This window comes from Harpia harpyja, chromosome 5, assembly GCF_026419915.1.
Source record: "Harpia harpyja isolate bHarHar1 chromosome 5, bHarHar1 primary haplotype, whole genome shotgun sequence".
In the NCBI taxonomy this organism is placed as follows: Eukaryota; Metazoa; Chordata; class Aves; order Accipitriformes; family Accipitridae; genus Harpia; species Harpia harpyja.
Genome location: NC_068944.1, coordinates 60873137 through 60886202, shown reverse-complemented (window position 1 = coordinate 60886202; position 13066 = coordinate 60873137).

The following is a 13066-nucleotide window of genomic DNA, read 5'->3' as shown; positions in this document are numbered from 1 at the left end:
ACACACCCTGCCACTCATAATTATCCAGCTTTGGGGCAGATCTCTGGGTGATTTTCTTAAATAGTTGTTTAACCTTAAACAAGAGCTGAACCACATTCAGAACCATGCTAATTCCTAGCAGTAGGGCTAGGACCGTGCTGGTCCCAACATCCCAAGAGTATTCAAATTTTTCAAAATTCTCAAACACCATTGTAACTGGACTGAAGGAGAAAGGAGAGGGGAAGAAAGGTACCCCACCCATAGACTGGTTTTCCAAGGAGGAAAAGTAAATGGTATAATTATTAATAGTTTCCCACAGATGGCTCCCACAGTATAAAGGTGACAATGCTGAGTGCAAGTACCGGATTAATCCCACAGCCGATGACTTTATCATACCATAAACCAGTGTTATACAATACATCAAAGCAAAAACCTTAATCCACCTCCCACGGATGATAAGCAGCAGAAGAGGGACTACATAGAGCAAGCGAGGTGATACATAACAGAACTTTAAAAACCAGAGCAACAACTCTAAGAACACATAAATCAACATAATGACCAGCGACTATTAGACCGATATAATGAATGCTTATAACAAATTTGTTTTAACAAGCTCTGGTCAGGTTTGTTGTTATCTCAACCCTTCGTGCCCCACGTTGGGCGCCAAAATAGACTGTCGTGGTTTAACCCCAGCCAGCAACTAAACACCACTCAGCCGCTCACTCACTCCCCCCCGCCCAGTGGGATGGGGGAGAAAATCGGGAAAAGAAGCAAAACCCGTGGGTTGAGATAAGAACGGTCTACTAGAACAGAAAAGAAGAAACTAACAATGATAATGGTAACACTTATAAAATGACAACAGTAATAATAAAAGGATTGGAATGTACAAATGATGCGCAGTGCAATTGCTCACCACCCGCCGACCGACACCCAGCCAGTCCCCTGAGCGGCGATTCCCCTCCCCCACTTCCCCATTCCTATACTAGATGGGATGTCACATGGCATGGAATACCCCATTGGCCAGTTTGGGTCAGGTGCCCTGGCTGTGTCCTGTGTCAACTTCTTGTGCCCCTCCAGCTTTCTCGCTGGCTGGGCATGAGAAGCTGAAAAATCCTTGACTTTAGTCTAAACACTACTGAGCAACAACTGAAAACATCAGTGTTATCAACATTCTTCGCATACTGAACTCAAAACATAGCACTGTACCAGCTACTAGGAAGACAGTTAACTCTATCCCAGCTGAAACCAGGACATATATTTAAGTCACAGGGCATTTAGGAAAGGTCAAGAAAGAAGATATCTTTTTCCATCTTCCCCAATGCTGTAGATCTCCTTCAGAAAAATTATTGTTGGTTTAAATGCTGCTTTTTTTCTTAGACTTTTCCATTATTCTTCACTGTTTGCTCCTACTAATTCACAAACACACAAAGACCTTACATTATGATTCAGTATATTTTTTCCAGTAGAGAAAAATAAATACAAGGAAAAAAAGTTTACATTTATTTCCATCACACTATTAGTCTCCAAACACCAGCCTACTGTATGCAAACATAGCCACCCCTGCACCCTCATATCCTTTCCTGTATATGCTTTCATCCAGTATTGTTATTGGCATGTATGCATCAAAGAACTGGAAAACCACACTGTAGGGCAGAATTGTAACACTGACCTTGCAATACTGCACTATAATGCGCTATAATATTTACAATAAAATAATATAATTTGAATAATTACAATCATTTGATTACTAGTACAATTAAAAATAAATGAGTTATGGAGACAGAGATGCATGAGACAGCCAACATACTGAACTGGGAGTGACTATTCATCCTGTTTTAAACAAGTTCTAACAGGTTTATTTCCCATGTATCATAAAAAGAAAAAAAAAAAGAAAACCAAAAAACCTAATCAAAATTGAAAGTAACACTAACACCACATGGAGACACTGATCACTAAGAAAGAAAGGAGTAAAGTTTATGATCAGGTATAGCAGTCTTTGCACATACATCTCATTGTGGGTGGAAAACCCAATCCCAGAACATCTTTTTATAATATGTGTAAGGGTATATGGAAGGAGAGTGTCTGCTCCTTTAAGGATGAAGGATCTTTTTCAAGTGCATCAAGGGATAATAAGAAAAGGAGGAAGCCATAAACAAGAACATACAGGGACACAAACCTGAGGGACAAATGTTAAGGGAGACAGTGATGAGAACCAAACCTGCTCAGTCACACTAACTGATGAAGGTGTGAGAGGTTATCTGGTTGCGGACCTGGTCAATTAGGAAACTAAGAGAAAAGGGGGAAACCAGAAACAAAATATACAGAGACACAGACCTGACAAAGCAAATGTAGAGACAATGACAAGAAACAAATATCACCACTCACACTAATTGATGGGCTATCAAGAAACTACAGACACTACGTCCAGGAAGATCAACTTAGACTTTGCAAATGATAATATTATAAACCAGGGGACGCCCTGGTCTTCAAGGGGTGCAGGAATTGATAGACCTATCCGACACCTGAGGGGGTATGCTGGGGAAAGGGGAAACTGGGAGGAACAAAATAGGGGTAGGCAGAAAAGGTTATAAAAGGGTCTGGTCACGTGTAAAATGGGGTTGTGCAGTATGGATGTCTGACTGAGCCTTGCACCTGATCACTGCAGTCTGCTCCTATCTTCTTATATCTTCTTATTAAATCTTTTGTTGCCTATCTCTCTATGTAATCTCACTCTTTATTCCATGTGAATGTGTGCTGCAATGACAGTTTCCAGTACTGGATTCACAAGGAGCAAATAGGAGTGCTCGTAATATTCTTCCACAGTTTGAAAATCCATATCAAATTATTATCTGTTTTTATTTGGCTTAACCACCTGCCGGTACCTCATTAAAGAAGAGAATAATAAAAGTCAAACTCTAAGTAAAAGCATGAACAAAAAAGATGCATTTAAATGAATCCATGAAAATACCATGATCACCGCCCTAGAAAAGCATCCATAGAAGGGCCTTATTCCAGAAAAGAATCTTTCAAAGAAGAGTTCTTTTGTCTTGACAACTGGCTGAATTCAGGTGAATGAGACAAGATGGAAATTGCAAATAACCTTGCCAATGAAATCTGTCAGTTCATTTAACTGTCACTTCTGATCATTTTATAAGTTTATATGTGAATATTCAGTGTTTCAGTTGCAATTTTTAACAGTCACAGACAATGGAAGGAACCACAGGAAAAAGTACTAGACTTCCCAAATATCTGAATGAGACTAAAACATACAGAATTAAAAAAACAAGCGTTTTTTTCTTAGAGCATGTGTTGCAGGCTAGTGCTCTTGTCACTTAAAAAACACAGCTTACAAATAGATTGATAAACAGGTTAAAAGTGATCAATATTTATAGACAGTGAGTTATGTCAATATTACAGAGCATAGATATCATTTAACAGTTATTCATAGCATCCAACTATATAGTAATTATGTTTTTAGAATGTAGGGAACAAATGCAAATAATGTATATATTCTCTATGTCACAATGTAATCAAAGATGATTAGATATTTGTTAAACAGCACTCAGTTAATCATCTGGTTTATATCTCTCACACCCAGTAAGGAACAGTGATTGCTATGTATACTGATTATTTCTAATACTACACATAAAAAAAAAGGGTGATATGCTTGTACACCACCAAAGATCAGAAAGCTTATTTGAATTATCGCTGTCCTTTAACAGTCATATTTAGTGAATGACTTAAGGTCTGGTGCTGGAGTACTGCAGCTCTACTTTTGAGGACTGAGATTCATGTTTCACAGGGGATATTTCTGCACATAGATGCAGCATTTCTGAAATGCATATTTTTCCATCTAATTTGAACATTGACTAACTATATTGAACATAATTCATTTTGTAATATAATCTACTGATTACTATCATAGGTAAACATATTCCCTTGTTCTTCTTACCAAGTTTAAATAAATAAATAAAAAACCTACTATTCTGTTTGGTGACAGACATCTTCACTGACTCATAAAAGTATTTAACAAAAAGTCAGTGATAATTTTAATACATAGTATAGTGAAGGAAGACAATTAACAAATTGCTGATCTTCATCTGAGGTAAAAGTTTCTTCTGTAAACTAATAATCCTTAAGATTCCCTGGCTTTCTAAAAATGTTATTCAAAGTATTCCTTGAGTTTAGGGCAGAGCTCCATGTCAGACCCCGGGTGCAGCAGCAGTTCCCACAGCTCCTGAGGGGGAGCTTCATCCCCATGACTGCCCCTGAGCAGAGCCATTCCTGTGGTACTAACTAGGTTCAGACAAGAGTCAAGGTAACCAAATGAGTCCAAAGTGTTGAGAAAGGTCCCAGGTCAAGCCAGGATGTCAAGTTTGCTAGGCAGGGTCCATATTTAGGATCAGGGAGATGCACGGCCAGGCACAGACACCTTCCAGTGGAGCTCAAGCAGGGGCCAGGACCTGAGCCTAAAAGCAGCTCCTGAGCAAAGGAGGGAGCAGGCCCTTGATAAACCTTCTCACAGCACATCTCCCAGAAGAAGAGAGGCACCATATTAGAGTTGGCTTTGAGCACAGGCAGCAAAACATCTCAGGCTGTGAGGGAAAGGTGTTGCAGAGCCTGCTGCATGCAGAAAGTAGCACTAGTGTCAAAAGTCCATTAATTCCTTATAAGAAGTAAGATAAATTTCTTGAAAACCCTCCTAACTCACTGGTGAGCCAAGAGTCTCATTCCCTGTTGGACTAAGCCATGAAGAAGAAGGATTTGATGCTATGTCTTCTAGCATCTCTTGTCTCTGCAGACAGAGCATTTACTAGCAGCAAAATCATGAAGCAGAAAGGTTTTTGGAAATTCCCACTACATACTTAAACTCTCATAGAAGGGTGTCTGCATGTGTGTCCCACTATTAGGAAATAATTCTGAAAATATACAATTTTGGTGGAGTGCCAAAGCAATGGCTTATGAGTAGCTACCCTGGAATAACAGCTAATTACTGAATAAATAATAATTTTTAATACAGAACCATTGCTAATAATTCTGAGATGTGTGTTAATAAATAAAGGTCTTTCAGCAAAAAAAGTCTTTTGGTGCTAGTAATATTAAAAAAAAGAAGTAGACTATTGTAAGTCATTCATATGCATAGTATGTTGGGAAAAATTTGGAACAGACATATTACTGTTATTTCCCCAAGATGCTGGGGGAGGAGGGCATTAGAAATTTAAAAAAAATAATTAGTGACTTTGCAATTATTTAAATATATGGTAAAACAATCTACTTTGTTTTTATAAAGTTATGAAGAATACATACTTTAAAAAAAGATGTTCAATCCTCTTCTTTTTTAGTTTGTTTGAAACATATATAACAGTAACATTTTATTCATGTATTATGATTTGCAAGTTTCTATTCAGGCACTGTATCAATGTGACTGCTATATTTAAATATCTAATATGAACCAATGACTCTTCTGTGATTTTGTTAGATGGTTACAATTCACATTTCTTTTTGTCCTGATTCTCATTATCTCAATGTTTTCAATGATGTATTCTAAAACAAGCAAATTGCAAGTGTGTATTTTTGGTAGCATTCACTTCTATTTAATAAATGACTGGTGCTATTATTGCATAAAAATGTATTCAATTGTTATATTGTAAAAATATGAGGAATTATGATAAGTGACAATAAAACTGTTCCTTTTGTACAGCTTTGATAAGCTTTCTCCTATTATTATGGAAAATTTCCTTCTCCAGTTTGAAAAATAAAGGACACACCCCAATCCATAAGCATATCTATGCAGAGAAGCATTTTTCACTCACTATTCTGCTCTTGCCTTTCACAGAAAGGGAACGATGGAACAAGCTCTACAGTAAGAAGCACACAGCACCTTTTTACAAGATATTTGTTCTTAAGAGGAAATAAATTGTCTACGATAAGACACTATGAATTAATAGTGTTCCAAAAAAAATCTGTGCATGTTCTAAAGGATCAGATTCTTTTTGGTATGTGGCTTTATAAAGAAAAACTTTGAGTACAAATTCCATGTTCTGTTTTAGTGTATTTATATGAACTAGATCTTTTGTCAGAATGCCATTATTTTACATTCTAGTGCACAAGAATGGAATCAAAATACCTCTGCTGAAACAGTAGGTCAATTAGCTCACATCCGGTTGTCAGTGCTATATACCAAGGTGTATTTGCACCAAAAGTACATGCCAGAATTCACTGTACCTCTTATATACATACATTTAAGCTTTTCTCTCTTTTCTTTAAAAACATACAAGGAATTTTCTTCACGAACCAGTAGAACATTCCTTCTGTTGCTCCAAATTATATAACCAAAAAAAGTCTAGGCTTATGCTATTACATGAAAACATAGTAAATGTAGGTCTTTAATCCTAGTTTAGAAGTATTTTGTTTACTCCATGGTGAGTAAAATGAGCATGAAGTGAAGAAAATGATGTGTTGTATGGGCAACTGTGTAAGTAGACATATAAGTAGTTCCCAGCCTTATAAAAGGGAATAATTTAAAATGACAGCAAAGGGGTATATAGTACATTTATTCCTAACTACAATTTTATAAAATATTGATCTGAACTCCTTCTAGCATTAGACTATTACAGTTCTCCTTAGATCAAAAGCTGTGTCTCTGAGGGATACAGAGGGGAATTCAGTAAAAGTTCATCCTACCTACACAGGTGGGAAAACAGATCAACATGAAAATTTCCTGAGTATAAAGCTAATGGCTATAGTCTTCCTTCTTCATTTAATCTCATTTCCATTCTCTATGAACTAGTGACTCAGAGGTCAAACAGGTGAGCATCATGATTTGAAACTGCAAAAATGTCAGCCATGATATTTTCGGTGTTACTGATTCTGAGGGTTGGTAGTGCCACTTCCTGATGCTGGCCAATTGGAGCTAGCCATTGCCTATGGCTTGTGAGAGACTGAAAGAGTCAATGTCTCAAACATTGTGGTGGGGCAAGTTCTGCTTAAAGACAAACCCTGTACAACAAGGAACCAAAGTGAAAAGCCCATTAGCTCACACATCAGCAATAGGAGGGGGAGGGCATGCTGAAGGGTGTGCAGCTCCCTGTTCTGACAAGCTGTTCTGATCCAAAGATCAAACAACGGCCACGTCTGTAGGGAAGGAGAAGTTACTCCACAAATGACCCCCAAGCCCAAAGGCTCACAAACTGCTCATTAGCCTGATGAGTTCGGGTGCCTGCCTGAAGGAGGGGCAAGGATGATAAAAAGACACAAACTGAAGCCTCACATGTGCAAGCCCACTGGAACTCGACCCCTCAGCTGACCCAGGACCGGTGAAATCTTTCTCTCTTCTTTTTTCTCTCTGTCTTCTTCTCTCTTTCCTTTTCCTTTTCCACAATCCCTACACCTTATCCCTTTAAGACATAAAACCGTTGACCAAGTCTGGGACTAGGAGTGGATCCAGCCACCCCTGGGCCCTTCTCTGAGGAGGAGTCTAGAAAGCAAGGGGGTCTGCTCTGAACCTCGTGACTCAACAGGAGGGATCTCCTTACTCCCTGAATTGATGTATATGGTTACCACAGGTTACACGGTTCACTGAGGTAGCTCCACGCCAATTCCTGTTGTGAGATACCCCGCCATCTACTGTCATATCTCCCCAGTTCAGTTTGCTGCTGTCATGAATAAAATGTTTAACTGATCATTTGGTGTCATTTCACCTTAATTTAGTCTGAGGGAATTTAAAATTAAACATGACTCCCTGGTCTGTCTGGTCTGGGTCATGACATGGCTTGAGGATGGGACAATACAAGAGCCAGTGAGACAATGAATTAAAAAATAGATGTCTCTTTCTGGATGTGCGATACGTTAATTGGCGGTGTCTCAATTCAGTTGCCAATCTTATTTGTCAAACCCTTCATGAGTACTGCTTTCAGTGGAATTATATTTTATTCATACTTAAATTGCCTTCAAATTGTTTTATTCTCATTATGGTCCATTCAGTGTTAAGTTATGTATGGACTAACATCCCAAATGAAGGTGTAGGCTGTCATACATAACAATGCTCTATCAAGTTGAGTAACTTCCTCAGTACTGATATATTACACAGGAAGATCTAAGCTATGGAACATTCTGACTGAAGAATGTTGCTATCTGATTGATAATTGCATGCACAATAAAAGTTTCTACAGCCCAGTAAGATTATAAATTGTAATGGTAAACTGAATGTCCATTTCCGTTAAGATCCGTCAGGTAGTTCAAAGTTAGGAATTAAGCCAAGTACAACTATAACACAACCGTTTGGGATTTGTTTTATGAAAGCAAGAGCCCACAGATTCATTAACATATATATGTACACACACACATATGCACATATAAATATATACATACACACAGTGTCTACCCCTAAAATCTTAATAGCTAATTAGAACAAAGGTGAATTTAAAAGCATACAGTCAAATAAATATAATTTTATTTCCATTATAATTTTCTATATTGATGTGGAGCAATCAAGTAATCAATTTGCCTTTATCCTATTAAGCTTTCAGCTGAACTATTTGTTCTCCCAAACCTGGGTAAAGTAAACTATTTGAAGGACATGATAGTATTCTATTTTCCAATGTAGCCAAAATCCTTCTTTCCAATATAGTTTCAGATGACTTTTGCTGTTGCAAAATAATCTGTTTTTTAAAGTTTTCTAGCTACCTTTAGAACAACATTTTATTTAAATAAAATAAACAATGTTAAATAAAATCTGAAGCTGTTAGGTGAATATTTCTTTAGTTAAGTTTGCATTTTTGCTGTAAATCTGACCCTTTTCACTTTCTATTGTCAAATTACTTCCTGGGGTTAGATTTCTTTCATTTATGCTTCAGAACAAAATATGCTGTTAGGAATGTCAGAACAAACCTCTGTTTTAATCTGTTTGTATATATGAACATTTTCTTTTTTTTTTTTTCCAATACCAGATCATTACAAAAGAAAATTTAAGACAGACAGACAGACATAATTTTGTGTAAAGGTTAGTGAGATCTAAGGACTAATCTGAGTTTGAAAATTTTCTGTAACAGCTAACATTTTGAACACATGTGGAAAACTCTGTACATGTTTGCTTACAAATGAAAAGAAAACCACAACACTCCCCCCCCCCGAAAAAAAAACCCAAACAACCTGCACACATCTGCAGATGGCAGCTGTTGCAATATTACAAATTGAATTCAGTAATAAAATATTGAACAAACTATATCCCTGTCGGAGACTATAGAAATTGTGGTTTCCAAAGAATATATAATTTACAATTTCTTGAATTTTCTTTGAATATTTGTGGTTTTGAATCTCATTCATAATTGCAAATGATGCCATAGTCATCCTTAATAAAGAATTATCATTATCTACACAACAGAATGTCTTTGTGAGGAAAAATATAATACAGGAATATTATTTTAATTCACGTAATTTTGGGAAGATGCCCCTCATGAAGCCTCTCAGTCTTTCCTGTAATCCTCTAACCTGTAATCATTATCACTCACTTTTACTGTATTGTACAGTTGTGATGGGTTGACTGTGGCTGGAGGCCAGGTGCCCACCAAAGCCACTCTATCACTCCCCTCCTCAGCTGGACAGGGGAGAGAAAATTTAACAAAGGGCTCATGGGTCGAGATAAGGACAGGGAGAGATCACTCACCAATTGCTGTCATGGGCAAAACAGACTCGACTTAGGGAAAATTAACTTAATTTTTTACAAATCAACCAGAGTAGGGTAATGAGAAATAAAACCAAATCTTAAAACACCTTCCCCCACCCCTCCCTTTTTCCTGGGCACAGCTTCACTCCTGGATTCTCTACCTACACCCCTGAGCAGCGCAGGGGGATGGGGAATGTGGATTGGGGTCAGTTCTCCACACCTTGTCTCTGCCACTCCATCCTCCTCAGGGGGAGGACTCCTCACTCTTCCTCTGCTCCAGCGTGGGGTCCCTCCCACAGGAGACAGTCCTCCATGAACTGCTCCAGCGTAGGTCTCTTCCATGGGCTGCAGTCCTTCAGGCACAGGCTGCTCCAATGTGGGTCCCCCACAGGGTCACAAGCCCTGCCAGCAAACCTGCTCCAGTGTGGGCTCCTCTCTCCATGGGACCACAGGTCCTGCCAGGAACCTGCTCCAGTGCAGGCTTCCCACGGGGTCACAGCCTCCTTCAGGCATCCACCTGCTCCAGTGTGGGGTCCTCCCTGTGCTGCAGGTGGATATCTGCTCCACTGTGGACCTCCATGGGCTGCAGGGGGATGGCCTGCCTCACCATGGTCTTCCCCACAGGCTGCAGGGGAATCTCTGCTCCGGCGCCTGGAGCACCTCCTCCCCCTCCTTCTTCACTGACCTGGGGGTCTGCAGGGCTGTTTCTCTTACATGTTCTCACTCTTCTCTCTCGCTGCTGTTTCTGTGCCCGTTGCAACTTTTTTCCCTTCTTAAATCTGTTATCCCAGAGGTGCTACCACTGTCACTGCTGGGCTCAGCCTTGGCAAGCAGTGGGTCCGTCTTACAGCCAGCTGGTATTGGCTCCATGGGACATAGGGGAAGCTTCTAGCAGCTTCTCACAGGAGCCACCCCTGTAGCCCCCCTGCTACCAAAACCTTGCCACACAAACCCAATACAACAGAGTTCCTCTCATAAAACCAGTCTTAGTCATGCACATTCATTTAGAACAAACTGCACAACTGTCAGATAAAATTCACACATCATGTAACAATATCCAGATATTTCTTGCCATTGTTGCAATTTTCAGATCTGATAATTTGATTCAGAATGCAACTCTGTGTATCAGTATACCAACAGTAAACCACTGAGAACATGTGTTATGATTGTAAAGGCAATTCTCTCTTAGAATACAGAAAAGTGATGTATTAAAAGATTGCGCTCATACAATAATTAACACATCAGATGATAGCATATTTAGTGTTTTATCATTACAACAAGTATTGCCTATTGTTGTGGTTTAACCCAGCAGGCACCTAAACACCACACAGCTGCTCACTCACTCCCCCACTACTGGGATGGGGGAGAGAATCAGAAAAAAAAGTTAAATTTGTGGGTTGAGATAAAGACAGTTTAACGAGTAAAGCAAAAGCTGCGCATGCAAGCAAAACAACACAAGGAATTCGTTCACTATTTCCCATTGGGAGGCAGGTGTTCAGCTGTCTCCAGGAAAGCAGGGCTCCATCACGCCTAATGGTTACTTGGGAAGACAAACGCCATCACTCCGAACATACCCCCCTTCCTTCTTCTTCCCGCAGCTTTATATGCTGAGCATGATGTCCTATGGTCTGGAATATCCCTTTGGTCAGTTGGGGTCAGCTGTCCCAGCTGTGTCCCCTCCCAACTTCTTGTGACCCCCCAGCCTATTTGCTGGTGGGGTGGGGTGACAAGCAGAAAAGGCCTTGACTCTGTGTAAGCACTGCTCAGCAGTAACTAAAACATCCCCGTGTTATCAACACTGTTTTCAGCACAAACCCAAAACCTAACCCCATACTTGCTACTATGAAGAAAATTAACTCTGTCCCAGCCAAAACCAGCACACCTGTGCTTTACTAACTTCTATAATTTATTAGTCGTATGGAAATTGCTATAATACTGTTTGTCACTGATACAGTTACTTTTTACTTCCTTTCAGATTATAAACTAATTATTGTATTAATTAATATTTAAAAATTCAAGAAGGCTAATTCAAATAACTGCTTTCTAAGATGATATTTACACTTTATTTGATAAAATATCTACCGATGTCTTCATTCTGTTCTGTTACATGGAAGCAGAGAAAATAGTGAGTTAGCATAGTTAATGCTGAACTAGTTTATCACCAGGTTCTACAAATAAATACCGGTTACATTAGACACAGCATGAGGAAAAATAGCTTTGAAAGAATTTAACATCTTGGTGACGTTCTGGAATTCTGTGTTTGTGAAACAGTTCATCGGGATGCAATTCATGCCACTTTTGTTTGGCAGATATTTTGTAATGAGAACTGGGATTCCTGAGTCACTGAATGGCTAGCCTATTTTTAAACTGCAAAGCAAAGATGAATTAAATGGAATTTTTTGATCCACCAAGTGCTCCCATAGCTTCAGTTACTACCTCTGAGATGATGAATCTCATATGTTTTCCCACCATAAATCTCTCTACCTAGAATATGACCTCACAAGTGCCCTGCTGTTTCTTCAAAAGAAAGGTGTCAGACTTAATTTCATGAACTTGCTCCACTCTATTGACACTGTTATAGTATTTGCTACTGTAATTCACAGTCCTAAAGTAATTCCCAGCTTGACTTTTTCTCTCTACCAAAAACTTTGTTATATCTTGTGTCTGCCAAATTCTTCACTCTCTGTCCTATGATCTGGTCTACACCCAATGGGTTATATGTTTGTGGATATATTTGCCTTCCCAAGTGGCTCACATGCCCCATCTGAAAACATGGGCAGGCTGGACATTCAACTGTTTGTATCTCTCTGAAAATAAAATGGAATATTTGTGCACTTCTATAGCTAGAGGAGGGCAAAGGTACTTGAGCAAGCTAACAGGAAGAGATGGAGAGAGACACTTCTATAATTTTTGCCTGTTTGCAGACTTGGCTACCTAAGTCAGTGGCAGATATCTCTGAGGTTGGGATTTGAAATCTACTAGAACTCCTGCACTAGAAATTAATGGTGTCCCATCATAACGGTGTTGCAGCTGCTACAAATCTGTATTTCATAACAGCATGAAAATGCTCAAACCAACACAACAATTCAGATACTGTATATTTATTTTATATGCGATCCCTGAACAGTATGGATTCTGATATTCATCAACTAAAACACCTTTTTTTAAAAAAAGAAATCTTCTTTGGTTTGAATTCATGACTGATTTAAGCTTGTTCACCATTATAGAATGTTGACGCATAGGATTTTTAGTTTCATTGTATGCTCAGCAATTGGTGAAATCCACTACTGTTGGAATAGGAACAGGAAACAAAAGGAAAACCTGTCTGTTCTGTAATTGCAATGAATTAATTGTTCCTGAAACCATAAGAAATTAATGATTAAGTAATTAAGGAAAAGATCACAGTAGATTGAGACCAGAAAG